At 41.4% G+C, this 27,815-nt stretch overlaps 1 protein-coding gene across 1 annotated transcript in view; it reads right to left on the bottom strand.

Annotated features, from left to right (window-relative positions):
- The window catches only part of KCNB2 (potassium voltage-gated channel subfamily B member 2), a 389,052-nt gene that overhangs the window by 3,247 nt on the left and 357,990 nt on the right, over window positions 1–27,815 (bottom strand). The gene's annotated exons all lie outside the window — the stretch shown is intronic.

Here is a 27,815-nt window from a genome sequence, read left to right as displayed (position 1 = left end):
ACCTTGGACAAGCTTGCAGCCTCTCATTGTCTCAGTTTACCAATCTGTAGAATGAAGACAACAGTGACAGCTGTTTCATGGTGGTTGTGAAGATTACATGATACACAAATATTGCTAGATAAATGAAGGGTACTCGTATTATCAGAGGCTGAAATGAGTAGGTGAACTTGGTAGCATCTTCTTGGAAAGACAAAGGCCAAGAACAGGATATGTGGGAAATTTGTGAAACCATGCACAACAGAGACAGCCCAAGTACAGATTTCTTTACTGTAAGCTGATGTTCTAGATTTAGAAGGATGAGCATGAAGATTAAAGTTTGAGAGCAATGGGAGGAAGCATTTTTTTTGCTTAGTAAAGGTGGTGCATCTGGGACACACAATTCTTGGTGATGTAGGAAGCCTCTCATACCTAGATTAGGTCTGGCTTGGTTTCATCTGACTTTTGTCAATGATCTTGGGAGCTATCCTTGGTCTTAGTTACTATGTGAAGCGCCAAGAAAAATATTCTGACATGACTATTTAGTTTAAAGTTTCAGCATCAGGGAAACATTTCAAAGGACAATGGTTAAGCAGCTTGAGACTCCGCAACTCAGTAAACCTGAGAGGATGAAAAAATTAGTTTGTCTCTAACTGACCCCAGGACTTCTAAACAAGAGTCTTCTCTTGTTCATCTTTCTCCCTCCATTTTCTTCTCTTTATCCTTGTGAGTTTCTCTACTTCTGGGTTACTCTCCTTACCTGTTCTCCTCTTATGCCTCTTTTATACCTTTGTTTTTTTGTTCCTGTTCTTCCAGCTTCCATCTTTCCCCTCAAATCTCTCTCAAGTAAAACCACAGTATAATATATTTAAGAGTGTGTTACAGATACTAAGTAAAGATTTATGTTTCCTTAACTTGCAGTATTTTATAATTAGTGTTTTAAGTATTTTTCTTAAATAAAACTAAAGTAAGTACTTTTGACTTGAGTATCCTTCAGAGTTTCCTTTAAAAATGAATCACAGTAGAAAAAAGGTTCTATTCATTCTATTCTAAGAGATTGTGGAGGCTAAAGTTAGAAACCCTTTCAGAAGGCTTAGATAAACCCATGGATAATGGATTCAGAGGGCTTATTAAGGGCAAGTTGGGAATGCTCACCTCAAATTTCCACCTGCAGAAGCCAATGGTAGCACAACACTAACAAAATTCTGTCACTACAATATTCCGTACGAAGCACTAGTCAGGTCCCATCCATTCTTATACTCTTACCGTAAGTAACCAGCCCCTCTGCATTTTCTAGGATGTCACACTGTTGTTTAGTAAGTATATTATATTAAGTGAGCATTTGAAATACTGGGGTTGCTGCCATCATTCTTGTACTGATAATCCATATTCTAGGTTTCCTGTATCTTATTTGTCCACCTGCCCATTTTGGATGCATCTTACTGATGATGGTCACTTCAAAGAACAAGGAGAAAAGTAGAATTACAAATGAAACCATTCCATTATCTTCCAACCTTTTGGACAAAGGGCCAAAATGGATGGTCCAGGGTGGACCTTCAGTTTTCCTTGGCTCCACAATCACCATTAGACTGTAGGTCATTTGACTTTGGTAGCTAATTTTGGGAACTAATGTAACACTGTGGAGTCCTAATGCAGTCTATAGTCCAGTCAATGGCAACTTAGCAATAAGGCTGCCCTTAAACCTGTAAATTCAGCACATGCCCAACATGATTTGGGCTACAGTCTTGAAGGAAAAGAATGACTAAAGGAAAAAACCAAACACTCAAGCTCTTAGCAACTCATATTCATATTAAAGGAATGATAGGTACTGAAGTGCATTATTTTCTGTCTCATGTTCAAATTTAATCTGTCAAAATCCATTTGCTCTCAGTTTAGAGAAATGGCTATTTTAAATATCTTGTGAAGCTTGGAGTTCTCCCAGAAAGACAGCGCTTTAGACAAATTATTCAATATATACCAAAGATGATATGTGGTGCAATAAGCCAAATGTGAGTTTATTGTTTTAAAACATAATAAATATAATAAATGTGACATTTTGCTCTGAGCTACAAGATACACTTCTAAACATGGATATTTTTTAGTATAGCAAACACTTATGGCAGTTAGGCATTACTTCTTCTATCCTAACCATGCACAAGTCAGATTTTTAACTCCTGTCGCTTCTAACAACTGGCCTCTAGAGCTGGCTGTGGATCTCAGCTCTAGCAAGCAGACTTAGGTTTGCACATGGCGAAGGAGGGGGAAATGCAGAGATTCCAAGCAATTATCTGTGTGATATTGGCCAACTCCCTTGGAGATTTGGATTAGGACATCTCCATAGCCTTTTTCCTTCTTTAAAAATTTTTAAAGAAATGTTTATTTATTTTTGAGAGAGAGAGAGAGAGAGCACGAGCAGGGGAGGGGCAGAGAAAGAGGGAGACACAGAATCTGAAGCCGGTTCCAGGCTCTGAGCTGTCAGCACAGAGCCCATTGTGGGGCTTGAACCCACCCACAAATTTCAAGATCATGACCTGAATCAAAGTTGGACACTCAATCAACTGAGCCACCCAGGAACCCCACCACAGTCCCTTTCACCTCTCGTGTGTGATGATTCTCTTTCTAAACTACCACATTTTGCTAATTGCAGTTATGTCTGCCATCTACACCACGGATAAGTTACAACTGATCCTATCATTTGGTTGAATGGCCAAAATATACTTTTGTAGCCTAAGAAATAGAAAGTCAATTGAGAAGACTTTGAAAACTATTACACTGTCCTGTTCTAAGCATTTGGTTACTGAGATAGACAGTCTTTCTGGATAAAACTTTACTTTCATTTTGAATCACCTGGAAAATGATATTCATTCTTCACATAAACACAGAAATTCAAAGGATCAAATGGAGTTAAGATTAGGATCCCTGACACTTGTGTTCAAAGGTACTCAAAATTGGTTGCATTGCTGTTTGTAAGAGGAAGTAAAGGCAGTGCCTCAATTGCACTGACTTGTTGCTGTGATATCCTTTGAAGGGATGGAATGGTGTTAATAGGTGTTCTGTGGTGGAAAGAACACAAGACAGGGAATTACAACACATCTACCTCTGTGGGCCACTTGGACAAGCCAGTTACCTCTCTGAGCCTCAGGTCTCAGACAAATAAACATTTGTCTTGTCTGCCTCACAGGGTTGGTAACTAGATCATTCACAGAAACAATCCTATAAAATGTAAAGTGCGATAAGTGTAAGAAATGCTGGGCACGTGTCTGGACAACGTCTTTGGTCAGCATCAAGAGAAAATGAATTATACTTGGACTGTTTATCCCCCATTTAGATACAATTTCATTATCTGCTTTAAATTCACTGATGTTCAATAGTCCACAAAAGCCCATGGAAACATCTGTGCCTTGCACTGAAGGTCAGGTGCAGGTACATTCTCTTCCCTCTTCCCTAACTTCTCCTTGCTTCACGAATATAAACTGGAAGGTGAAGGTGAGTTTCAAGGTCCTAACTACATAGTGTTCCTGCTTTCTCTTCCTAGTGGTATAGAACACATTTAAAAACAGAAATGATCAGCAGTAGAAAAAACATAGGGAATGTGATAAGAATTTTTAGGAGAGGGGCACATGGGTGGCTCAGTCAGTTAAGCGTCCGATTTCGGCTGACGTCATGTTCACATGGCTTGTGAGTTTGAGCCTCACATCAATCTCTGTGCTGACAGCTCAGAGCCTGGAGCCTGCTTTGGATTCTGTTTCTCTGGCTCTCTCTACCTCTCCCCTGCTTGCACTCTGTTTCTCAAAAATAAATAAACGTTTAAAAAGAACCCTTAAAAAAAAGAATTTTCTGAATTAGCTTATTGAAATTGACAGGAAGGAAAAGCCCTGTGACAAACATTATTAGCATAAATAATTCTCTCCTTTCAGAAAAAGGACAAAGCATGAGCATATAAGCCAAAGTTTAAACCATTTGTCAAGGGAAGAGACTAGAAGTTGGTTAGAATATCATGATTTCATCCACTGATCTCTTTTCTCCTCCTTTTTTCTTTTTTTTTTTTTAATCTTCTGATCTCCTGTTTCTAAAGACACTATCAACCACAGCAAACCAGAAAGTAAATCCTTTGTTTTGCACTAAAGGAAGCATCATCCACGTTTGAAGTTCGAGCTTCTCATTCCTAGAACATCTGGTGCTCTCTTATACACTGGTGGCCCTTAGTTGACTACTAGCTCTTTCTCCTCCAGAATGTTCTCTTGGCCCTCCCAGGACAAAAGGGAATCTACGCTTAAGTCCCCTCAACTGGTCCGCACATGCAAGCCTGAAGCCCTTCTGTGCTAACTGGTGTGAGCAAGACCCACACAAAGCAGGCGCATCACTGGAAGGTTCAGTTGTCTGTCCATTATTTTGGCCCTGCGGGTAACCAGAACCAGGAATTCACTCCTCCCCTGCCTCCATTTGTGTGCTGTTCACTGAGGGGCTTGAAAAGACTCAGTCATCCAAGCTCAAGCTGAGGTCAGCTGTCAGCCTGCATAATGCCTTCCATTTGGGGGAGAGTGTGAGAAACATTCTAGTTCTACATACTATCAAATTCTTCTTCCAAGTTTTAAATTCTCACATACAAAACCAATTCTTTGAGAGAAGAGTTTTTGGTTATCTTATGTCTAAAGACACTGGTTTGATCGTTTCTTGGTATCTCCAGGGAAAAGCTTTGTTTCACTACTCATGATGATATGTTTCTGTATTTTAAAAAGTTAGATTTTAGGAAGCAAGTGATTAGATAGAAGGCTGGTGAAGGAAACTTTAATATTATTCATAGTAACTCTGCAGAGGGAGGAGCAATGGAAAGGAGGAGATACCTTTCATCTTTGACACACTCCAATGATTGGGTAATTTCTATTTAGGTCATTTGTTCTTGCCAGCCTTCAGGAGCCAGAGAGTAAAATGGAGACTGGCCAAGTTTGGCAGAGCATCAACTTCCTGGTCCTCCTAACCCTCAGGGGCAGCAAGCACGGCTCTCCAGTTTTGTAGACCGCTTAACCTCCCCTCCTTCCCCAAGAAAGCACAACATAAATGTTTAGATGCTTCCGTTTGGTCTCTGAATTATGGATATGGGGGAGGGACACAAGAAGAGAATGAGTGGAGTTCATCCTTGGGACAGAATTTCATTTAACTTGATACTAGGCTATAAAAACAAACCATAGGACACTGATGTTAGAGGAGAACTTGGAAATACTCCATTTCTCATTTTATAGATGAAGAAATGAAGATTCAGGGAGCTTAATAAGTGCCTTGGAGGTGGAGAGGGGGTGGTGGTAACATCGAGCTTAGTGTTGAAATGCTAGAGTTTGAATCCCATTCTGATATACTTTATTAGTTTTGTGACGTTGGGCACAATAATTAGCCTTTCTGGGACCTAGTCTTCCCATATAGAAAATGTGGAAAATAAATACTTGTTTCACTCACCTACACAGCATTGTTTTGAGGACCTTGATGGTTAATTTTATGGGTCAACTTGTCTAGTCTGTGGTGTCCAGTTGTTTGGTCAAACACCAGTTTAGAAGTTGTGGTGAAGGTGGGTTTTTTTTTTTTTTTAGATGTGATTAACATTGAAATCAGTAGACTCTGAATAAAGCAGATTATCCTCCACAATGAGGATATGCCTCATCCAATCAATTAAAGGTCTTAAGGATGAAGACAGGTTTCCAAAGAGGCAATTTCTGCAACACAAATCCTGCCAACGTTTCCAGTCTGCCTGGCCTGCTCTGTGGATTTCAGACTCAAGACTACAACATCAGCTCTGACCTGAATTTCTAGACTGCTGTCTGCCCTGTGGATTTCAAGCTTGTTGGTCCTCACAGTTGTGTTACTTAATTCCTTAATGTCTCTCATATGCATACAGACAGTTGGCTGTTGAGTAACACGGTTTGAACTGTATGGGTCTTCTTACATACAGATGGTTGTTTTGATACAGTTCAGGACTTTAAGTTTATTTTCTCTTATGATTTTCTTAATATCTTTCTTTCCTCTAGCTTCTTTTAGTATAAGAACACAATATATAATAAATATAAGATACAAAATATGTACGTGTTAATCAACCATTTATGTTACTGGTAAGGCTCCTGGTCAACAATAGGCTATTAATTAAGAATTGGGGAGCCAAAAGTAACATATGGATTTTTAACTTTTCAGGGGTTCGATGCCCCTAACACCTATGTTGTTCAAGGGTCAGCTGTATACATAGTCTCTCTCACAATCTCTTTCTCGTATCTCTAATATCTATTTATCTATCTATCTATCTATCTATCCATCTATCTCTCATCTGTCCATCATTTATTGAATCTGTCCATATATATATATATGCTTCCTGGGCACATCATTCCCTTCATCCCCTTCGTCCCATTAGGCAGTCCCACTGCCCGTTGTCCTCCATCTGTCCTTCTTCCAGAAGTCCTCCCTGGTACTCCCCATTACAGAGGCTTCTCTCTTCTGAACACTTGTAACATTTCTTTCCCGGGTTTACCAGATACATAGAGGTGTAGCGGACACTTCTTGCAGTTACTTGGACCCACATGGTCTTTCTTGGCAACCTTGTTTGTACTCAGAGAGCTGCCTCCCAGCAGGACTACCAGAGTTGCAGGACTGCCAGAGTTAGGAAACAGAAAACAGGAAGCTGTTATATTTGAATCAAACTTCTGTATGAGAAAACCTACACTAAGAAGAATTTGTGGGGTGCCTGTGTGGCTCAGTTGCCTTTGGCTCAGGTCATGATCTCATGGTTTGTGAGTTCAAGCCCTGTATCGGGCTCTGTACTCACAGTGCAGAGCCTGTTTGGGATTCTCTCTCTCTCCCTCTCTCCGTCCCTCCCCAACTTGTGCTTTCTCTCTCTCTCAGAAAAAAAAACTAAAAAAAATTTGTGTATATGAAATGTACTAGGCATTCTGTATTTGCTCTGGCAATCTTACTTCTTTGGTATGTTAATCCATTGCTCTAGGCTGGCCCGATCAGATTTTCTTGCTCCTGGAAATCTGAAGTTTGAACTGAGAGATTAGGAGTTGCTGGGATGGAGTCACATGAACAGTAGTGCTCCAGAAGGAGGAGTGGCAAATTTAAATCACGGGGAGTCTCTTGGGGTAGTACTTGGGACCATACTTTCCAGGAAGTTGCCCCTTTTCAGTTTATGTTGGCCAGAGTTTTGATTAGGCACCCATAAAACCTACAACCTTCTTAAATAATCATTTGACAGTTTCAAAGGAGTTAGTTTTGTTTCTCAGGACAAAATTTTAGAATTCTGGAAGGCCCTGACTACCTATTTTGCATGAGATTTTTTACAGTGCCTACCACAGAACACCCAGAAGAATAAGACAGGTTCTTAGTCATGTTCCATCACTTCCATTTGGCCCAAAGTCCACCGAAAACCTTTAGCTAGCAATAGAATTTTTTTAACAATAGAAATTCCTATTACAAGTAGACCACTCTATGATAACAGATCAGCTTTACAAGTTCAGCAACATAATCTTTTTCTAGGTTTAAGTTATGCTTTCTATTAATCCTTTCTTTTTTCATTATGCTGAGCAGACTGCTGTTTTCTTCCTTTAATCTTACTCTTTAATAAACCTGTTTTGATTGTATATTAGCTTTAGACTTCACCTTCACAGAAGGTGTTTTCTTAAAGAAGAGTGCTCTATTTATTCTGTGTCACATTTTTGCTAAGAATGATCTGGAATCTGCAGCTAATTCGGCCAGTAAATGAAGTGATCATTCCATGTATAGATCCAGGGTAGATTCAGGTTTATGAAATAAAACATTAAGCCACTGAGAAGAATTAATAATGGAGATTATCCATTAAAAAACATATACAAGAAAGATAAATATCTTATGATCTCACTTATATGTGGAATCTAAAAGAAGAACCAAAAAAAAAAAAAAGTACAGAGAACAGATTTGTGGTTGCCAGAGGTGAAGACATGGGTGAAGGGGATCAAAATATACTAAGGTCCAGTTAGAAAATAAGTCATAGGAATGTGACATATAGTATGGTGACTATAGTTAATGATACTGTATGGCATATTTGAGAGTTGCTAAGGGAATAAATTCTCATCACAAGAAACACATTTTTTGTAACTTTGTATGGTGATAGATGTTACCTAGACCCACTGTGGTGATCATTTCACAGTGTATACAAATATTGAATCACTATGTGTTACACCTGAAACTAATAGAGTGTTACATGTCAATTATACTTGAATTTAAAAAATACATACACACGCATGCTCCCACTCATGTATACATACACACATATAAATATGTGCAAACACATCACTGTTTCATGTAATCAAAAGTTAAGCATCACGGAAAAGAAGTAAAAAATTTTATAAAGGTGTAGACTTAAGAATGCTATACATTGTATTTACAATGTTTACTTACAAATAAAATTTGTTAAAATACAAATTTATTTGTTAAAATAATTTGTTAAAATAATAAAAAGATTATGTATTATTGGGGCAGCTGGAGGCTCAGTCAGTTGAGTGTCTGACATCATCTCAGGTCATGGTCTTACAGTTTGTGGGTTCGAGCCCCACATCGGGCTCTGTGCTGACAGCTCAGAGCCTGGAGCCTGCTTCAGATTCTATGTCTCCCTCTCTCTCTGCCCCTCCCTCACTCATGCTCTGTCTTTCTCTCTCTCTCTCTCTCTCAAAAGTGAATAAACTTTAAAAATTAGTTATTATTGTATGTCATATAAATACACAACTTAGAGATGTCCAGACTAGAACAAAATAAGTGGAAATAAACCTCTCTCCTTTTTTCCTTATCAACTTTCTAGTTCTTTGAAAAAATAACTCATGTAAACCTGAGGGAGGAAAAAACAGATTTTGAACAGAGTGTTTTGGACACTAGACTATTCACAGTTGTTTCCAAATTCTATAATATTCTTCCTTTTCCTAATGGAAAATATTTTGTTTGCTCTAAGGACAATTCTAATTATAAATCTGCTCTTTGAGAGGGAGGACTTCAAGGATGAATAGAAGTTGCCAATGCAGAAAAGGGAATAACGGGCATTATGGGGTGAAGGGACTAGGTGTGCAAAGGCTTTGAAGCCCAAAACATATGGCTTGTGCAGAAAATTCCAAGTAACTTTGTATGGGTGGGGATATCTACAAGAAGGTGTGGCATGAAGGAATCCATGGTGATTCCAGGGCTGCTACATGTAAGGGTGTAGGCTGTACACTAGTCAACTCCAGAGGGTACCAATAAGGAGATCACGTGAGTGGTGCCTCCATCCTTTGTGCAGTGTGCCACTTCCACAACCTTCCCACAACCCTGATTTCAGGAACTGAATAGTGTGGTATGCCTGGATTCGGGTGGAGGTATAAAGATGAATGGGGGGGGTGTGCTTCTCAGAAGTCAGACAATGGACACATTCTGCAGGGCTCTCAATGCATGGATAAAGAGTTTGGTGGGCCTCCAAAGGCCAGTTTCCCTCCAGGTGTGACCCCCAGACCAGCAGCACTGACATTATGTGGTAACTTGCTGGAATTGCAAAATCTCAGGCCCCACTCCATACCTACTGAGTCAGAAACTCTGGGGAGAGGCCCAGAGATCTATGTTTTAACAAGTCCTCCAGGTGATTCTGATGCTTGTGAAAGCTTGAGAGCACTGGGGGAAGGAGAAACCCCCCCCCCCCAAAAAAGCTAAGCAAGTGACCAGCTTGCTCAGATTTGCATTCTATTTTAGTTTTTAATTTTTTTAACGTTTATTCATTTTTGAGAGACAGAAAGAGACAGCACAAGTGGGGGAGAGGGGCAGAGAGAGAGGGAGACACAGAATCTGAAGCAGGCTCCAGGCTCTGAGCTGTCAGCACAGAGCCCGACCACGAGATCACGACCTGAGCCAAAGTCAGATGCTCAACTGACTGAGCCACCCAGGTGCCCCAGATTTGCATTTTAGAAAGATTGATAATTACAGTGTGTGGGGCTGACTGGGGGAGGGGAACTACTGAAGACAAGAGGAGAAGTTTCTATTGCAGTGGCCGCAGGAAAGGGGTTCAAGAAGGAAGTATGTTAGCACGTTTATGGTGTGGAGTCTCGACCTCACTTGCGGTGAAGAAGGTGTGTCCTGGACACCCCCCCCCCCCGCCATGTTTACCACTAAGATTACCAGGAAGACAGCAGCCCTCACCTATCTCCATGAGTAATCTCATGCTGATAGAAGACCTAGAGTGATCCTTGACTTAAATTAGCACTTTCTTTGAAAGCAGTGTTTCTTCGTATCAAAAAATTCTAATAAGCACTGCAGGGTTTGGAATAGAACTAGAAAAATCTCTCTCTTAGAGTTAAACAACAGTTTATTGGTACATGAAAACATTATGAGACACACACTGTTATTTGCCAGCGCTATTTTTTTTTTATAAAATGTTACCTTAAGTGTACATTCTGAAATCACACAGGGCAAAGACTAGTGGGGGAGCCCATTTATACTGGCGGTTCCCTGAAAGCGCACTCATTTGTTGAATTATTTCTCACCCACTCCAACGTCCAGTTTCTCCAAGGAAGTCTTCTAAATTTCCAGAAACCTGGCTTTGTTCCTTGGACACCTCATTGGCCTCATCAGCTCATCGATCACCATGGACATGGAAATGCCCAGGGGTTATTTCCACCATTCCCCCATATCTAGAGACTGCATCCCGGCAATTTCAAAGAAAACAAAAGGCGTAATGCAATCATTATTTTCCCTTTTAATGAATCTCTGCAGTAAAGCTTTTCTGAAAAGTACTTTTGGGTCAGCGTCATTGAGACCACATTGGAGGATGCCAGAAGCCAGAAGCCGTTCGAGGGCCATGCTGAAGTGAGGCAGCTTTGCCAAAGGAACCATTGGCCGGGAGCCAATCAGGCTGTGCCTGCAGCAAACTTGCCTGGTTGGCTTTCCAGCTGCTCCTGGGGGCAGGCGGCTGCGCGGTCCCAGGGCCTGTGAGAAGCACCAGCTTCCCTTGCACCAGGACAGGTGGTTTTCAGGGCTGGAAGTGGAGTGCATCCCAAACAAGGGCCTTTATTTGAATCCAGTTGGGCTTGTTTTGATAGACTGGGGAGTGATGTGGATGGGCTCAAGCACGTCTGTACTCACAGGGACTCAGGAGTGTTTACTGGGCAGAGGGATCCTGCTTTTTGTAGCTGTCTGATGTGGTCATTTTCTACAACCCCGCAGACACATTCTGTTATCTGTACAGAGTCGCTCCATCTCTATCAAAATCCCTCGCGTTCTCCATCTCTATCAAAAATTGGTCCTTGAGGCAGCAAGATGACCTGGGAGCTTACTGGAAAGGCAGAATCTCAGGTCCCATCCCAGGCCCGCTGAATCCGTATCTGTTTTCACGAGATTCCTGAAGGGTTTCTGTGCACATTTAAATTTGAGAAGCTCTGACCTGAGGCACAAGAGCATGCCGTTTAAAAATCAGCTTCGGAGGCTCTTCTACAGAATTTTAAAGTGGATCTCAGTTCTGGAAACGAGGGTGGGCTGCTGGGCCCTGTGGGGCTTCTCAACACTCTCCAGGGGCTCTGGCATGGGTGGCTGTAGTTACTAGAAAAAGGTCTCATAGGTGATGCTAAGGTGGCTTCCAATTCCTCCCTGACCTCGTGTCCAGCCTGCAGTTGACAGCCATGGCTTTAAGCCCTTTCTCATTAATAAAACTCAGCTTGACCATAGTAAGAGTGCTGGGTTAGGAGTCAGAGAACTTGACCTTCTCTCTGGGTCTGCATTAGTAAATTAACTGCATGACCTGAGTCAAGACTGGAGTTACTGTTTCTCCTTGTGTAGCCGGGGGGTTCTTATGACAATTTCATCTACATTGGGTTGTCGTGAGGATGACATGATATAGTGCATGGGAGAATGTTCTGGAGGTCACACATTCCATAGAAATGCTAATATTTGTATGCTAATCAAATACATTTTTTTCCTATGGAATACAGATTTGGAGCAGAATTATTAGCTAGTATATATTGTTAGAGCTAGAAGAATTGTATTCTTACAACTTTCCGTGTGAAATTGGCACATTCTTCCCCATAAAGTTGCTATTGAGCTGGATGTTGCTGCCTGATTTCCGTAAGTTTGGTAGAAGCCGGTCCTTTTGGAAAGTGATCATACTGGATTGAATAGTGCTTTCCTGGGGTGCCTGAGTGGCTCAGTCGGTTGAGCATCTGACTCTTGGTTTCGGCTCAGGTCATGATCTCCCAGCATTGTGGGTTTGAGCCCCGCATTGGGCTCTGCACTGGCAGGGTGAGGCCGGCTCGGGATTCTCTCTCTCTGTCCCTCCACCCTTGCACTGTCTCTCTCTCTCTCTCTCTCTCTCTCTCTCTCTCTCTCTCTCTCTCTCTCCAAACTTAAGAAGAAGAAGAAGAAGAAGAAAAAGAAGAAGAAGAATCCTGCTCTTCTAGTTTATATACACTGAGAAAGAACCTCAGAATGTGACCTTATTTGCAGATGCAATTAGGTAAGATGGAGTCCTACTCAATGAGAGTGGGCCCTACATCCAATGACTACTGTCCCTGTGAGGAGCCCATGAGAGACACAGAAAGACACACAAAGGGAAGATGGCTACGTGGCAGTGGAGGCAGAAACTGGAGTGGTATGGCTGTAGGCTAAGGAATCCCAAGAACTGAGAGCAACCACCAGAAGCCAGGACAAGGCAGGGAAGGGCTCCTCTGTAGAGCCTTGCGAGGCAGCACGGCTCTGCCTCACACCTTGATTGCAAACTTCCAGCCTGCAGAGCTGCATGAGAATACATTTCTGTTGTTTTCAGCCATCCGGGTTGTGGTGTGTTTTTGCCGCAACCCTACAAAACCAGTATCGTCCCGTTTTTAGTGTTAGAGCCCAGAACACTTTTTTATTAAAGAAGAATTTTTAAAAACTGTTTATTTGTTTTTGAGAGAGACAGAGTGAGAGTGGGGGTGGGATTGAAAGAGAGAGGGAGACACAGAATCTGAAGCAGGCTCCAGGCTCTAAGCTGTCAGCACAGAGCCTGATGTGGGGGGTTGAACTCACAAACGGAGAGATCATGCACAACCTTAGCCAAAGTCGGATGCCCAACCGACTGAGCCACCCAGAGCTGAGAACACTTAAAGCCATTCCATATAGTCCCTTCAAACGTGGGTTTAATGTTATTTGCAAAGGAGAGGAAAATCAAAGAAGGTTTGGAACCTTAGTCAGCAGGAAAAACAGTTTAATTGGGAGAAACTAAGTCGTGTTTACTGTTGGAAGTAAATAGCTAGGATTTGTTAAGTAGGTAATTAACACCTGCATTCTAAATAGCAGCCATTACAAGTTAAAACATGTGGGTCCATAAGCTGTGGAAGTCACGTATACCAGCAGCATGTAGGAGAAAGATAAATACGGAAATACTACAAAATAACAGAGTAAAGAGGTAAAGTCGGCAACAAGAAATTTCTCTGTTAGGAAATTTAAAAACCCAATTTTACAGCTCTCTGTAGTGTTGGTTTACAAGTTAAAAGTGTTGGGGAATTCTCACGCTGCTGTGTAGATAAACCAATTTTTATATAAAAAGCACCAGTGAGTGTCCAGTGTATCCCTATCTCTCTGCTATTTAAGCCCTAGAAAGCAGGTCCTACCAAAACAGCTATGTGTGGACAGCTCTTTTGAAAAATTACTTACTTTTGGTCATGGAGGAGGGCACTTGTGGGGAAGAGCACTGGCTGTTATATGGAAATGAATTTGACAATAAACTATTTAAAAAAATAAAATAAAATAATAAAAAAATACTTACTTTATCTGTCATCTATGTATCATTTATCTATCTATCTAATCTAAAGTAAGCTCTACCCCCAAATGGGGCTCACAACCCTGAGATCAAGAGCTGTGTGCTCTCCTGCTGAGTCAGGCAGGCACCCAAGTACAGCTCCTTTGAATAGCAGTTTTCAAACTGAGTAGCAACTCCTTTGTGGATCATAAATCAGTTCTGTGAGTCGTAAGCACCACGTTTTATATTTTTGTTAAAAAAATTGTTTTAAGTTTATTTACTTTTGAGAGAGAAAGAGTGCGAGTGAGGAGGAAAGGCAGAGAGAGAGAGAGAGAGAGAGAGAGAGAGAGAGAGGGAGAGAGGAGAGAATCCCAAGCAGGCTCTGCACTGTCAGCATGGAGCCCGATGTGGGGCTTGAACTCACAAACCATAAGATTATGACCAGAGCCGAAACCAAGAGTTAGACGCTTAACCGACTGAGCTACCCAGGTGCCCTTTATAACCAGCGCTTTTAAAAAAAGTGAAATAGAATAGCTGAAAATATGTCAGAGAGTATCAGGAAGGGTGAGTAATGTTTTACAGAGTGCTTGTTAACCCTTAATGCCTATACCTATTAATGGTAACAATAATAATAGTTACTAAGTTATACTTATTATTTTATTTTGATGACCTGTATGAATGGAAGAGAAGGAAGGCTACGCTCCACACCTTCCAAAAAAGGACAAACTCTATCTTTCAATTTTACCTTGTGACTTAGGACTTTGATGACTTATCTACCTGTGTATAGCCTCTGTGTTATATTCGTATTAGCCCTTTCTTAATTCTGACATTTAGATTTCTGGCCTTTTATTTACCACTTTTTGTGCTTCTTTTGCTATTTAGGTTTTAAATGGATCTAGGTGGTTTACCTCATGATATTTTCTAGGATAAAGCTGGAGTGATAAATTTTCATTAGTAACTAGTAAATCTATTTTGTAAACAGTTATTATAAAGTTCATAAGGTTATACACCTTTGTTGGAAGGAAGTGTTACATAGTAAATCGTGCCTGGTGATTGGAATTATTGACACAGACCATTGATTGATACTGGTTTCAAAACATCATGTGGGTTTTTAAGTTATATGGTTTGTCTCAAAATAAAAGGCCCAATTTTTGATTAGGGAAAAATTTATCATATAAGAGTTACAAATGACTTACATAGTTAGTATTAAAATAGTTGATTCCACCATTTTAAATGGTAACCTTAGCTTATAGGTCATGTTTTGGATTCAAATCTCCATTCTTTTTTTTTTTTAAGTTTATTTTTGAGAGACAGAGAGACAGAGTGTGAACAGGGAGGGGCAGAGAGAGAGGGAATCTGAAGCAGGCTCCAGGCTCTGAGCTGTCAGCATAGAGCTGATGTGGGGCTCAAACCTATGAACTGTGAGATCATGACCTGAGCTGAAGTCAGAAGCTTAACCGACTGAGCCACCCAGGCGCCCCTCAAATCCCCACTCTGACACTCATACAACTATGAGGCATTCACTCTTCAGGTAATAGAGCTGTTAAGATCAAGATTGGACTCTAAACATATACAGCATCAAGTAGGTGCTTATTTAACAGAGGCTGTTGTTTTGTATATATTCAACAGATAGTTTACAGATAAAGACTTTTGTCTACGGTGATTCCTGGTTAGCAATGCAAAATTCAACCACCCAGATATTTAGTCTACATATAAAAATATACTGATTATATTATGACAAATGTTCAGATCTGTTTCACATATAGCCTTAACATCCTCATGGCTGAATTTATTTTTTAGGTAGGATTTTGTCAGTTGTTGACTTACACAGTCATCCTGTCACGGCCTCTGGCCATGCCTCATTTCCTACGGCTTATGAAATATTTAGCAGTTGCAAAGAGAGGTAGAAGGTCAGGTCTAAAGGCTACCCCACATCCCTGATCTCATGGCAGGAAGGAGTGTCTGTTCAGAAGCCTATGCTCTGTGTGGTAAACAACTATTCTGAACCAGGCTCAGTTTAAATGCTATGTCTTCTAAAATCTTTCTTGATCTCCATAGTGAGAATCACTTCTTTCCTTGGTTTTCAAAATGGGTTTTCTGGAGACTTGGGGTTCTATGGATATGCCTTAGGGGGCCACTGTGGAAAGAAGACCTACTGAACAGGGCAACAGGAGCCCCATCCTGGCTACTTATCAGGGGTGCTGTCCTTCCATATAGTGCTGAAGAAACAGAAATAGGTGAAGAGGTGGACATTTTTCACAGAATGGTCTTAATTTCATGGTGTAACATGCACATCTACAAATACATGCCTTGATATACACAAACAGCTCTATCTCTCCTTTGGAGATGACAATACTGATAAATATGACCTCCTGTGTTTGAGGACATGCTGGGAAAGATCTATGTGTGACCAAAAGCCTTTCCACACTTTTTACTCACAAATAAATGGCTAGTTTCTTGGTGGCCACAGCTGTTGTTTGCAGAGTTGAATACAGAGCACAGCTTTGTCTTTTAGACTTCTAGTCTTCTGTGTGCCAGGCCAGTTTTACAGATGCCAAAAAGCTCAAGTTTGACCTCCCCAGACAGGCAGAGGACATGACTAAACACATCATATTAAGATAACACATAAAACTACAATCCAAAGGGGACGGGCTGTCGCCAGCCAGCTGTACCACATTAAATGGCCTCTAGGAGGCTGAGAGGTGTGGGCTCTAGGCAAGACCGAATCACTGGTTTCTCGTAGTACCAGAGTCCCATTTTATGGGTTTGGATCATTTAGATAAACCTAATATACAAAATTCATCTTGCTACATTGTGTGCAAATTGGCTTAGAATTCCTTAAAAAGCATTTTCTAGGAATTTGTCCAGGTCTGAGTCCTCAACCCAAAGAATGCCCATTGAAGATGTGTGTTATCTCATCAGATTTTTATTTACACAAATGCAAATACAACAAATTCCATCTGTGGCCCTAAGAGTTTCTAAATCTTATTTCCTAAGACATTAAGCTGAGTAAAACAGATTCTTAGCTTTATATATAAATAAAAGAGTTAACATAATCATCATCATCATCATCATCATAAAACATCACAGTGTCATTCCCGCAGCCCCGTCCTCTCATTGCATAAGCAGTAGATTTTTGCTTCTGGAAATCTAAGCAGACAGGCAGATGATGGCTTAGCACTGCCACAAAAGACACAACTTTCATGCTGCTTGATCCTTTTGCTTTAAAGTTCTCATTGTAATGATATGGTTGGGAGACTGTCATGTACCACATATTTGGCAGAAAAACAAAGAACACAGAAATTCACAATAGAAATGGACTGAAAAGAATTAATTCGCCCTCTGCAAAACCATGACGAGGTAGGTTGAAAATGAGAACATAATTGCCCAACTTCCAGGCTAGCCTGGGAAATGTTGTAGGGCAAGTTTTATTTGTCCTGGGTTCTCTTCAGCCTGCTTCCCCTCCTCTCCTCTGCACCTTTCATACTCCTGCCTCCCCCTCCCTTGCCTTGTAGAGCCAAGTTCTCAGCCGCTTTGGGGAGGCTCAGGGCTCTCAGGCCCCTTCCTTCTGCTGTCCCCGTTCTCTGTAGAAATAATCTGTCCAGCAGCCTTTGCCTCTGGCTCGTGTTCCACCACCTTGATGTCACTGTAAGAGCTGGACTGTATCCTGACCCAAAGGAGTATATCCTCATCTGTAGAATTTCAGGCAATGGAGGTATTTTTGATTTCTAGAATCTTTTAAGTTATAGCACAAAACATTCACCTATGATGCCTAATTAGGCTGATAATATTGAAGAAGTGTGGTTTGGCACAGGAATCATCATTCTTTTAAAAAAATTTACCACTTAAATAAATGGTATATAATGCTTTTCTCTTTCCTAATCTCGACCCCACTGGCAGAATGAAAAATCTGCTTGAACTGGACCTAGATACTTGGTTTTATTCACGTGGCATACACTTAACCACTAAAGGACATTTTAAATAGAATTGACCTATTGATTAGTTCTCAGGCTTTTAACTCTGGAATTTACTCTTCGTTTTTAATAAAATGACTATATACTCATTTAAGGATAGTATAAATAAATTCAATCTTATTTCCACTGTCTGTTTTTGGCTTTTTTATCTGAACAATATAATAAGGGTGATATCTCACATATTAATGACTGCTTTTAGCCAACTGATTATCGTATTTCCCCTTTCCACTGGAAGTATATTTGGTGTAAATTCAGCCTTTTGATTCTCGGTGTCTCTTAGCCATAGATGAGTTTATCTCATTTTATCCACTCTCTAAACAGTTAAATCATTTCTCAATTTCAGTAATCATCGAAAAAGTCTCACAAGGAAATTTTTCCTTCTTAGCTTAATGATTTATTGCTCTTCATGTCTAGAAACTTCCTTTATAATGAGCAGTCTTGTATATGAGCCAACCTTCTACAAAAGCACATGGGAGTGAAACTGAGTTCAAATTACCTCCTAATATAAACATATTAATATAATTTCTTTGCACAGGTTTCACGGGGTTCACAAGATTTTGGACTCTCTCCACAGATACCCTGATTTAGAAATAGATTCCTGAGACCAGTTCTAAAGTTTTTAACTTTCTAAGTGATATTTCAACCTACATATTCATTGGTCCCTCTTAGTTGAAAAAGGAAGCTCTTGATGTCACCCTCCACCTCACCTCCCCGCAGCAAATCCCTCTTGATTTTTTTTCTATTTCTATCAGTATGGCTTTTGTTTCATTTTTCTAACCTATATTTCCCCCCAGTTCTAATATTGTACTTCTGTGTCTTTGTTTATGTACAGCCCTTTTCCCTCAAGCTCCACACCCAAGTTTCTGAGTTCTATTCATTCATCCCATTTTTCCAATCCATTTCTTCTTCCCCCCTCTCAGCCCCTTAAGTTTTCATTCCTAAACAACTTCATTAACCTTCCAATTGTTTCAGCTACCTCTTGCATTGGCCATCATTTGTCTGGGGATGAAATCGATGCGAGGGAGAAAGAGTACAGGATGCTTTCCTTGCCCTTACCTTTTCACTCTACCAGTGGATTTTCTCCTCTGGTCCTAGAGACCAGTCATCTGTCCCATCTCTCCGGCTGGATTACAACTTCTCAATGGTCAGGACAGATCTGACTGAGTTTTGTTATCTTTAGGGTTTGAAACATAATGCTTATACTTAGGTGCTCAACAAACAAAATTTAATCAGCAATTAATCTAGTTACTAGTATTCATGAATTTGTTTTTACTGTTTGGTGGAACATCTCAAGAACTGGCTGTATTCTCAAAGCCAATACACACATTTCTCATTAGCTGGTTTTCAATCTCACCCTCTCGCCCCATGAAACTCTGTGTTTGGATCACTGGGTGCCTTAATCACTTGTGTATCATTCAACTGCACTTTCAGGTGGGTGAGTTCTTACCTTAACACCAAATTCCACATCAAAACTAAAACAAAGCAAAATAAACTATTGCATCCCAACAACCCAACTGAGGACTATTTCTCCTAAAGCCATCAAGACTTTTCAATTACATACATGGTTATTGCTAGGAAGTTTAGGCCATTTAAACAGAATCCAAAGTGTTTTAACTAATGGAACCAAAGCAAAAGAAGAGTGATAATCCCATCTCCCTACAAAGTTTTCTTCTCTCCAAAACTTCATTTTCCTCCATCCATTTTTTCTAAACTCCTTCTCTTAGAAAAAAGGAAAGTACACTGTTCAGGGGCACCTGGGTGGTTCAGCTGGTTGAGCATCCAACTCTTCATCTGGGGGCAAGTCATGATCCCAGGATTGTGAGATCGAGCCCCACATCAGTTTCCATGCTGAGAGTGGAGCCTACTTAAGATTCTATCTCTGTGCCCCTTTCCCTGCTCATGTTCTCTCTCAGATTAAAAAAAACTAAAGAAAAGTATACTTGAAAACATTTTAATATATTTTTTAAGTTTATTTATTTTGAGAGAGAGAGAGTGAGAGCGAGAGAGTGCAAGTGTGCATAAGCTGGGGAGGGACAGAGAGAGGGAGAGAAAGAATTCCAAGCAGGCTGTCAGTACAGAGCTTGATGCGAGGCTTGATCTCATAAACCATGAGATCATGACCTAAGATGAAATTAAGAGTCAGATGCTCAACCAACTAAGCCACCCAGGTGCCCCAGGAAAAGTATACTTTTCAAAGTACAGTTCCAACCCTAACCAACTGACATGGTATAGGAAAGAATTCAAATGACTATAGATTTATGAAAATTTTGAGGGAAGAGTATCATCTCTGGGGAATCAAAGTAACTCTGAGTGCCCCAGAAGAGAGGAAAATGTCTGATCTCATCAGACCAGGTCAGATTTCTGGGAGCTCCAGACTGGATGAGGAGCTCCTGTCTAGAGCCATCCTGAGATGTCTAGCATGATGGGCATCTTGGCTCCTGGCTTCTAAGATGGGAATGCATTGTGGGATAGTTTGCTCTCTCACCTCTCCTTGGAATGAAAGGGCTCAATCAGGGTCTATTGACTCAAAGTGAGAGCAATGAAAAGCCCAAGGGACCTTGCACCCAGCCTGGTGTTCACCTCCCACAAGGGAGCTGATTGATGCAGGATCCTAAAAAGTAGCTTCCTATTTCTACAAGGGGCAGCAGAGATGCTGTGCTTGAGTTATTCCATAAACAGTTAGATACATCTGATTTTTTTCCTGTTGTTTTTTTTCCTTTTAAAGTGTAATATCTTGCAGGGAAGATTCTGTTCATATCCAATACATTTCAAATAATAATGATAATTGCTGTCATCGATAAAATAAATGATAGAAATCTATGAGGTGAGGCTTGCTCTCTCCAGTAGGTGTCTCTGTTCCATCATACTCTCTAGCAAACTTCCCTAGGTTTCCCCTGGAAATACAGGCCTTACATAAAAGGTACCTTTTCTTTAGAAATGGTGTACTTTGAAGAAAAGATATAAAATGACTTCTCTTTTTATTTAGATTCACTGTAATTCTGAGTTTGGCCTTTCTTTGCAGTACTGGTTGCCAATAACACTGGAGAGCATTTTCAAGATAAACCTCCTTTTCACTTTTTGGTACTTAAGATTAGTTTTGTTGCTAGGCTTCATCTCACTTGAATCTGTGATGCATTTCTGAGCAAAACAGCAGTAACTAAGTTTCTAGGTATGAGAGGCTGCTCAGAAGGTCAGACTCTTTCTCCTAAACATTTATTTTCTTGCCCTTAAAACCAAGCCCTGTGTTGAGCAGCCTCGGAAGCTGCCACAGGTATTAATTATTAAGCGATGGTCTGGGAGCAAAACAGTTTTTAAGTCTGTAGCCTCTGAACCCAGACTGTGTGGTTCCAAATCCTGGCTCTCCTTCTTATTACTGGATTGATCTTTTGGTGACTCACTCCTTTTGTGCTTCTGTTTCCCCATATTAAAATAATGGTAGTACTAATACAACACGATGAAGTGGTTATACAGAATGCAATTGGTTACAAGTATCTTTTATGTGTTTAATAATGGATACCATATATGTGAAAAATAAAATCTAGTTCCTACTTTGGCATAGCTGGACTGAACTGACAAGGTTACTGGAGGGCATATGTGCCCCTTCCTGGCGATTTGTCTCTCAAAGACTATGGATGTTAGGATAATGCAACTAAATATTGTGGAGGTGTTCCCTGAAGTTGGTTGTTTCAACCACTCCATGTATTTTCATAAGGAAAGAGCCACCAGACACCTTCCATCCGTCACAACCCAGGAAGCTCGTTTGCATGAGGCGTTGGGTTTCATGCTTTCATGCTTTTGTTACCAACACAACTTGAAAAATGGAGAAGTAAGTAATATAAATAGGGACTAAATCAATGGGGGCAATGACCCAGCATGAAGATACACCAACATTTTGGTGAAGGTGTCCTGATTTTCCAAGCAAGCTTTGAGGAGGGCATAAACAATATCACCCTGAACGTGCCCGATCTCATCTGGTCTCGGAAGCTAAGCAGGGTCGGGCCTGGTTAGTACTTGGATGGGAGGAGGGCCAAGCATCAACTCATGCCAGCATCGTGAATACAGTTTGAATAGGTCCTATTGCCATCCTTAGTTTACAGAGGGCAAGACAAAAGACCCACTGGTTAAAGGCCACGCACAGTGCTAAGTGTCTGACATATGTTAATTCATGTTGTCCTCACCACCACAGCTGTCCTCAGCTGATAGGACTGTTGTCTTGATTATACCAAGTGGGAAACTGAGGCACAGAGGGATTCACCAGTTGCCTATAGCTGGTAAGTGGCAGAGCCAGGATTTACACCCAGGCAGTGTGGCTCTAGAGAGGGCTCTGCTAAAGGAGGAATTAGTGCAGCAGTTCTCAAACCTGAGGTGGCCCAGTAAGAATCACATCCCATTGAGATGCCACTCAAAACCGCAGATTCCTGTGGCTGCCTGGAAACCCCTAGCTGTGTGGGCGGTGCTGGCTCCCAGGAAGGGTTCTGTTCCAGTGTGACCAGTAATGCCTCAGCACTCGTGTCTAAAAATGAATCTCTCGGTTCCTCAGTTTCCTTGTCTGTTAAACGCCATTACCAGGTAAACGACTTTGAGTGGTGTGTGCCTGTCTGTGAGTGCATGTATGAAAGTGTGCACCTCTGCATGAGTGAATGTGTGTGGCTCTGTGGGCGGATGTGTTTGGAGGGAATTAAGCTGGTTTGCTTTGAGGGTAAAGGCCACAACACAGATCATATACAATGTCCACACAAGGACTAGTAAATCTTGAGTGCAAATCCCAAATCTGCACCTTCTCCTTAGTGGGAAGACAAGGCTGGTTTCGAATCCGCAAAAATTACTGCGAAGACCCTGAAGTGGGGCCTAGAGATGTAGGCTGTTGTCAGAGTTCCTGCTCAGTAGAGACCTTATGATGCTCTAAATGGAAAATGAATTCTCCCAGTGAATACGCACGCAATGCAGGAAACTGCTACTCATTCTACATAGAGTTTAATTCCTTTTCAAAAAAGCCTTGAGAGCAGAATAAACACATTATGCTTGGATGGTGTATTCAAGAAGTCTCCTCTATAGGAAATGACTTTAGAATTATTATTTTCCCTTTCCTTCAGCAGCGCCTGACAATGCACGATAAAATCCCAGAATGGGACATCCACATCCGGTCCCCGAGGGTCTTTTTGTTACACACTGAACCAGAGCCCAAGGCAAAATCAAATTTCTAGAGTCAGAAAACATTTTTAACTTTCTCTTGTGTCCCTGGCAGGAGCTGTTTTCGATAAAAATGTTTGCATACTAAATAGTGATCCAGATCTTCCCACTTCTCTCAACCTGCTGTCATCTTGTTTTTTGGTCCCTGCCCTTCTACTGAAACTTGTCTCAGGGGTCACTGATCCTACTTGTCCCAGAGTTCAATGTCACTTTATACCCCTTACCTTCCTTTTTAAAAAATATTTTATTTATTTTTGAGAAAGAGAGAGAGAGACAGAGCAAGAACAGGGAAGGGGCAGAGAGAGAGAGGGAGTCAACCAAAGCAGGCTCCATGCTCAGAACCATCAGCATGGAGCCCTATGTGGGGCTCAAAACAAACTGTAAGATCATGACTTGAGCTGAAGTCAGAAGCTTAACCTACTGAGCCACTCAGGTGCCCTCACCTTCCTTGATCCATTGGTAGGATTTTACTCTACTGACCAACTCCATTCTTGAAACCTTCTCTTCCCTTGGCTTCCATGATGTCATGGCACTCTCTTCATATTCCTCTTACATCCCTGGCTACTTCTCAGTCTCGGCTGTCTCTGTCCTTTATGTGGCCCTTCAGAGTTGATGTTCTCTTCTCTCCTCTCTCCTATTCTTCCCTCTTTTCAATGTCTCTTTCAGTGGTTCCAAATGCCATCTATACACTGGTAGTTCTCAAATCTACATTTCTAGGGTAGATGATCCTCCCACTATGATTTATTGAGGTTAAGTGCTTTACGGGCATTATTTCATCTGTTTCTCTCAATTTTCTGTGAAGGGAGTTATAGTATTACCCCGGCTTCTGATGAAGAAATATGTTTAAGAACTTAATGCCTGAACTCATACCGCTCGTAAGTGTGGGTCTCTTCCGACTCAAAGACCCCTATTGCTATGGACGATGCCGCCAACATATGAATAATGATCAACGAGAGAAGTCACAATGATGACTGAAATCTCCGTCCTTAGTTCCCGGTGTGTCAGTCCCACTGAGTATTTCCCCTGGGTGTTCTATGGGTACTTTTTGCCCAAACACACCTCAAACTGAATTTGTCTCTCCTCTGTCACCTCAAGCTATTCTTTTTCTGTGTGTCATGGCACAGAGCCAGGCCTCAACCTCTAGAAGGGATGCCAGCATCCCCGATATCTCTCTTCCTTCTTTCTCACCCCTTAGTCCCTGAAGCCTGATAAATCAACCTCTTAAATACCTCTCATATATATCCATTGCTCTTCTCCCCTTTTGCCGCTCCCTGAGCTCGTCACTATTATTTCTCACCCAGATTAATGCCTCAGCCTTGGGACTGTCTTTCCTCCTCCCGTCCCGCTCCTTTGGAGTGTATCATCCACACTGTAACCATTCAGCTTTCTGAAACACAGAGCCCATGCTCCCATGGCCCTCACGGAGAAGCTCATTCCCAACATGGATGAGAAGGTGTTGAGTGTTCTTGTTCCTGCCCACCTCTTCAGGCTTTCTCCACCCCTTTTGCTGCCCCTGCCCCTGGCCTCATCTCCTGCACCCCAAGCTCTAGAATTCCTCTCATCCCTTCTCTGTGCCGTGTTCTCTCTTGTTTATGAGTCTGCGCACATGGTAGTCCCTTTGCCTGGAACATCCTTCTGCTTCTCCACAGAGTAACTCCCCTCTGCGTTTGGTTTGTAGCTTCGATCACGTGTTCTGTGGGACCGTGTATCCCCTGGGACTAGGCCGGGTGCTGCTCTCTTATATGTCACAGCACTCTGTGCCTTTCCTATCAGGACACTGACCACACTGAGTCTCACATGCTCATTCGCTATTTTGCTCATTAGTCCCTAAGCTTTGCCAGGACGGTGGCCATAACCATGTCCATTTTTCTATCCTTCTATCCCCACTTCCTGGTCCATGGCCAAGGAATAATACATACTGGTAGGCTGTTGGGCTAAATCCGGAGTTTCAACCTTCTCGAAAACTGTCTGAGAAACGGCCAGGAAGAAACAACAAATTGTCATTCAGTGGATATTGCCCATTGTGTCAAGCCCACGTTTGGGTTAGACCCTGGTTCAAGGACATATTTTGCTCTTTGGACCCCCTGGGTCAGGACATTTTTATAAGCCACATCCTACTCTCTTTATAACAGGGGCTTCACCTTTTGGAGGATAGCCTTTGCACAGCATACTAATCTAAGAAAGTGCAGGGATGTCTGAGATACTGTGACTCAGCCCCATTATTCCTGCTGTTCGGCAGCTGCTACCTTTGTATAAACCTCATCATCCAGGACCTGAGCCGCGCGGCACCTCCCTGCTTGTCCCTGCCTGCTTGTCCCCCTTTACCTGGCCACTCTCCATCCTGCCCCTTCCGGGAGCCTCCTGAAGCACTAACCTGATCATTGTTGTTTCAACATCTTTGTTGGCTTCTCGTTGCCTGTAAGACAATGTTGAAGCACCATAGCAGGGCTGTTTGTAATTTTCCTCCAAACCTCTTTCCCCAGGCCCCGCTGGACTTATTTCCCTATGCCACGCCATGAGCTCTTGGAGAAGAAACTATGCTTCATTTATCAATCCATCCGTTCACTACTCACCAATCATTGCACCAAGTGTGCCAGGCACTAGAATATACTGGTGGGAAAAATGAGACACGATTCCTGTTCTCAAGTCTTGAGACTGGCATTAGTCAGATAATCAGGAAATGAGTTTACTTACAAACAAACATGTTTTATAAAAGAAAGGCTGAGGTTCTATACAACAAAGAAGACTGTCCTAGCCTGGGGGTAATGGGTGCTTCTCTGAGAAAGTGATGGTTCATATGAAGGATAAAGAGGAGTTAAGGAATGGGGAGAAACATTTATATTCCTTCACCTGGCCAAGTTTCCCCTCAGTGCATGACACAGAAAGGGGGCTCGATAAGTATCTGCTGAATCGGTCAGGAATGGTGGAAAACAAAACCACTTAAAGAAAAGTCAATTTAGACCTTATGATGGAGGAAGGCTTTAAACCAAGCTATGCGGGGAGTTTCTGGGAAGTGCCGAAGAGAGATGAACATGGTCTTTGTTCAAGTGTAGGATGACAGTTTCTGTAGACAGGTGTATGAGTACCAGTGTCTTAGGAGGCTGGAAAAAAAATTACTTCTCTATCTCAACTCAAGCAGGAAGGAAAAAGTGAATTGGAAGTTAAGTGTGAGAACTGATTGACTCAGGATGTAAACCGTATCGCGTAACACTCGGTGGACACCAAAGCTAAACTTTAATCTTTGTCCATTAGGGTCACAGATGGTAGGGAGGCCACCCCTACTAGCTGGTCCTAAATTACTAAATACAGTGGGTACCAGGTAGACAGAGTTACTGATGGTTTCAGGCCCTACCTTTGGTACATTCAACTCTGGAGTCTTCTAACACAGCTTTCATTTTCTATTTCCAAATATTTTTGTGTTCAGAGAATCCAGACAGGTCCCTGTACTCCTCCAGGTCAAATTCTTCTAAGTTTTCCTGAAGCCTTTAGTTAGGAATTTCAAGGAGGCTCTGTTCTGCTGGGCATATTATATACCTTGGAGTGACTTTGTCAATCTATTATCCACTTTGCATAAAGTACAGCTTTCTATGGTAAAAATTATAATTTTAAATAGCTTATGAAGATTGCAGCTTAGTTCTACTTATTGAGGATACTTCATGGTTGGTTAATTCTTTGTAAATAAAAGTAGCAAGGAGCACATACTTAGCAGCAAGTACCTATTTTTATTTCTAAGGAAACAAACATTGATTTGCTTTTCTGCAATTAATGGAAGCAATCTTCTGGTGGTACTGATTGGACCACACCTACGTTAGAATATGAGGAGATACATCTTTGTAATGATAGAGACCCACAGTCATAATTGCCTGGTGCGTCCTTCAAGGACAGGTAATGTGAGGTCACAACTGGTAGCTCTGATGGCAAAAGTGTGATATTTATAATGGAAAACTTAACATTAATTAGAAAGCAATCAAATGACAAGGCAGTCTTCGCTGTCGGGAAGGATATATTTTAAAAAGTCAAAACATTGTGAGTCACTCTCTTACAATGCAATTCTCTATTTTGGCTCCACCTTGTTAATTTGCAAACCAGCTTCTCCTCTAAGAGAGGAAAAGATTTTTACATAAAATCACCCAAGCAGCTTTCTTTCACTATATAGTTTGAATTCTACAGAGTACCATTTAAATTCTTTTTAAACTACTGAATGTTTTTGTTGCAAAGAAATGGAAACAAAGAACTTTTTACTAAATTATAAATTGTCTTGTTTAATTTCCCCTAATCCCAGGACTAATGGAGATGATCCAAGTCTCTTCCTGGAAATGTTTGAGATACTAGCTAGACTCGTAAGATCTATAGGGGAACATAAAGCAAAAGATTTGTTGGCTTCTTAAAATGTAAGCCTTAGGTTAACAACTGTAAAAAGCTTAAGAGAATAAGGCATCAGAAATAATTTTTAAGTGGAGAATAAAGTGCAAAAGTCATAATGCCAGGTTCTCACTTTGCTTTGTATTCTTCCCACTCCCCTAAAGCTTCTGTAAATACACTGAACAGTTTTACATACAGGCAGAACTGAACCCTGAGGTGTTCATGTGAAAATGAGGATGGCAGCTGCAGTGCTCCCTGACAACTTAACAAGGGCAGCAAGAGGGAGGAGAGAGAAAATGGACTACTGGCTTCCTTTCGATGATAAAAGAGAAAGGTCTTGTTTAAGTTAATCCTATGGATTTGACCTGGAGTTGTACCTACTCTGGGCAGTGGCCCTGTGAGATTCCACACCCTTTCCCTGACACTCTTGATTTGCATCTCAAATAGCATATTAATTCCTGATGGTCTGGTGGCTTTGGCTTTGCCGAGCACAATATGTTGCATGAGTTGCAGACTGAGCTGGATAATCAGTCTCTTAAGCGCCTTAGTGGATTCAGGGTTCAGGTGGGGGCCGTAGCAAC

Source organism: Suricata suricatta, chromosome 15 (assembly GCF_006229205.1).
Source record: "Suricata suricatta isolate VVHF042 chromosome 15, meerkat_22Aug2017_6uvM2_HiC, whole genome shotgun sequence".
NCBI lineage: Eukaryota > Metazoa > Chordata > Mammalia > Carnivora > Herpestidae > Suricata > Suricata suricatta.
Note: the sequence above shows the minus strand (reverse complement) of the source record. Positions and strands in the feature narration are given on the sequence as shown.